This window comes from Patiria miniata, unplaced genomic scaffold, assembly GCF_015706575.1.
Source record: "Patiria miniata isolate m_02_andy unplaced genomic scaffold, ASM1570657v1 HiC_scaffold_1, whole genome shotgun sequence".
Lineage (NCBI taxonomy): Eukaryota > Metazoa > Echinodermata > Asteroidea > Valvatida > Asterinidae > Patiria > Patiria miniata.
In genome coordinates, this window is record NW_024037047.1 from 18930139 (window position 1) to 18933840 (window position 3702).

Below are 3702 nucleotides of genomic sequence, written 5' to 3' on the forward strand. Positions count from 1 at the left end.
AAGCACTACATTTATTAAGATCATTGAACGTAGAGCAGAGACAGGTCTTTAATAAGATTTGTAATTGGTGCTTACAAAAAATAAATGGGAAAAATCCTGAACCATTTCATGTATTTATGACAGGTGGAGCTGGAACTGGGAAAAGTGCTTCATATGATAATACAAGTAAACTAACACAAACGTTGAAGCAGCAATGTCGTGGAGGTGTAGCAGTATTTGGTAGAAAGAACAGAACATTTAGCAGACTGACTCTTCCTGTTCAGAATCTAGAGCATATTGCATTTCAGATAATTAGTCAGATGTCACACTGTGTGGCAGTAATTTATCGTCCGGCTTCATATTTGATGAACGAATTTGTTGACTATCTTAAAATTTTGCTGAGTGAACTTCATAAAGTGTCCAATAGATGCATTGTAAAATGGGCGATTTTAATGAAGACATTCTGAAAGACTGTTCACAGATTGAAAAGTTAATGCAAGATTATGGTTATAGACAGTGTGTAAATGATGAAACAACAGAAAACGGCACATTGATTGACCACGTTTATGTCACAAATATGGATATGGTAGATGCTGCAGTGATTCCGACTTATTACAGTTACCATGAAGCAATTTTTATAACTATATAATTTGAGCAATTTTATTGAAGATATTGTCAAATATTATCTTGAAAGATCAAGATTCAAACATCTTCAGAACTCTGCTTGTCAACTTACTAGCAATAGTTTAGTGAATAATCATCATTTGTATCACATAACGTTTTCCCCCCCAAAAATAATGTACGTGTAATTTCAATGTCTAATGAATAACTGTAAAGTATACATGTATATTCCTTTTTTGACCAGCTAAATTTAATCTTTGCATGAAGAGTAGTGGGAGTACAAGCTTCTAAGAGGTGTCATCTTTTCACCTTTTCAGATGAATATTCTGACATCCATTGTGGTTTACTTTCACAAACTAAGACTTGCTTGCTCATTGATCATGTCCACCATCCAAACTTTAACTCTCATTTTTTAATGAAGCTAATAGATTCTTAGACATGTCGTTCTTGTATCCACTTATTTGTACATATAAGTCATCAGGCTGAAATCGACATCTCTTCACACAAAGTTATCACCAGTGTGCTTTGCATCAGCATCAGTGTGCATGCCAGTATTCAACATTGTTCAGGTGAGTGAGCTGTAAAGGGTGAGGGTGGGGTGGGTAGTATACATGTAGCTCAAGACTCTTTCTTTCAAAAGACTTGCTAGCTTGTGTATAGTTTCTTTGAGTACTGAATCTAAACTCAATGAATGGGAGATTTGCTCTAAAAAAAAAACATTTGAATGATATCTCTGTGATTTGTGTGGTTCCGAGAAGAACCAGTTTTCTCAGAACCACACAATTCAAAAGAAACATCAATCACATAGTGTTTCTGCATAAATCCAATTCATTTATCATGTCCATTATCCAAACCTTTAACTCTCATTTTTTAATGAAGCTAATAGATTCTCATACATGTCGTTCTTGTATCCACTTTTTTGTACATAGAAGTCATGAGGCTCAAATCGACATCTTTTTCAAAGTTATCACCAGTGTGCTTTGCATCAGTATCAGTGTGCATGCCAGTATTCAACATTGTTCAGGTGAGTGGGCTTGTTTGAATTGTTTTTTAAAGAGAGAGAGGGGGGGGGGTGGGGGGTGGGGGGTTAAATATGTAGATCAAGACTCTTTCTTCAAAAGACTTGCTAGCTTCTGTGTAGTTTCTTTGAGTACTGCATCTGAGCTCAATGAATGAGAGGTTTACGCTAAAATCAAACACCATGTGAACGATATCTATTGTGATTTGTGTGATTCTGAGAAGAACCAGTTTTCTCAGAACCACACAATTCAAATGAGATGTCAAACACATAGTGTTTCTGCATAAATCCCATTCATTGATCATGTCCACCATCCAAACCTTTAACTCTCATTTTTTAATGAAGCTAAGAGATTCTTATACATGTCGTTCTTGTTTCCACTCGATTGTACATAGAAGTCATCAGGCTGAAATCGACATCTTTTCTCAAAGTTATCACCAGTGTGCTTTGCATCTGTATCAGTGTGCATGCCAGTATTCAACATTGTTCTGGTGAGTGAGCTTGTTTGAATTGTTTTTTTAAGGGGGGGGGGGGTTGGTATTGGAGATTAAACATGTAGATCAAGACTTTTTCTTTAAAAGACTTGCTAGCTTCTGTGTATAGTTTCTTTGAGTACTGACTAAGCTCAATGAATGAGAGGTTTGCGCTATAATCAAACACCATGTGAATGATATCTCTTTGTGATTTGTGTGATTCTGAGAAGAACCAGTTTTCTCAGAACCACACAATTCAAATGAGATATCAATCACATGGTGTTTCTGCATAACTCGCATTCATTGATCATGTCCACCATGCAAACCTTTAACTCTTCCTGCAAATATTGTACTTGAAGTGCAAGTGGCAGCTTTTAAAGTGATTGTGTCCAGTAGGTGCTAAAAATTTGGCAAGTGATATTTGATATGCTTTTTTTTAGCAGACATGATTTTAGTATGGTACTTTTTCCAATGAACCATTTCGCATTTTATTCTATTCAGGGACGCAAATTCTGTAGCCCATGAAATGAAGCTATGCCAACCTATCTGCTTCCACACTGTCGGCAACATTCTTCCATCACACATTTCCAGCTATACGGAGTTACTTGGTGATTCTACAATCTCAGCCAGTATTAAGAACCCAAATTGACTTCTGCTGTTACAAGCTACATGTGTATCATTCTCTCACATATGAACAACCGTGAAATGTACACAAAGACTGCTTGCATGTCCAAAAGAACACTCATAACAAACCCATCACGGTGGTGCGAGGAACACTGTTATTTTGCATTCCATGCAGTGACAGACCTTGTTGGCTTCATGAGATAATTCGTGACTGCTAGTGACATAAGCCTAAATGTTTATGTAAAGTCTGGCAATTGATATGTGAATAGCAATTATCTTCAAGTTTTTCATCTTGTCATCTTGTCACTCTATAAATAACGGGTCCAAAGTGAGACATGCTTTATGTATGAATCCAAAATATTTTCTTTAACCTTTTGCAGTTTCAAATTATAGCACTGGTGGATCTTAGTACTTTAAACATAATTTTTTTGATTCTGACTTGATTGTCTACTTACATGACAAATAACATGGCTCGCCATGTAACAGGGACACCAACACATTATACGTGTGACGCAAACAAATGTTGCAACCTGACGCCACTTTGGCAGTTGTAGAGCGTCTATAGAGAGTCAAGAACATTTTCTTAGTATTTCAGTATTTTCTAACACAATTGAAAACGTTCCTCAGTCCCAGATTCATGTAATCATAACTTTACGAAGTAAATGAATTTCAAACTTTTTACTGTCGTGCAGATATTTATGACCACATAAACCAGTGATTTCACTTGTAACAAGCACACAAATTTGTCGTTGTCATTGCCCATTTTTTCATCATGGGTGAAGAAGATAAATTTGATTTGTACGATTCTTGTTTTAAATCACTAGGACAAACCATAACCACATACTTAAAGTGTACAGAGTGCAGAAAAGGGTATACACTGTACATGTATGCGGAATGTTGTCTTTACATTACATGAAGATGTAGCCAATCTCATTCATACAATACCATAAGTCTTGTCTGCAGTTTGAAATCTGTACAATACTATAG

At 36.1% G+C, this 3702-nt stretch overlaps 1 long non-coding RNA gene across 1 annotated transcript; it reads left to right on the forward strand.

Moving 5' to 3' along the window:
* The first annotated feature begins 1113 nt into the window (after positions 1–1113).
* Positions 1114–2065, forward strand: LOC119722783. Its single transcript, XR_005270482.1, has 3 exons — positions 1114–1169; positions 1530–1624; positions 2014–2065. It is a non-coding gene; the product is annotated as an uncharacterized LOC119722783 (long non-coding RNA).
* The last annotated feature ends 1637 nt before the right edge of the window (positions 2066–3702 follow it).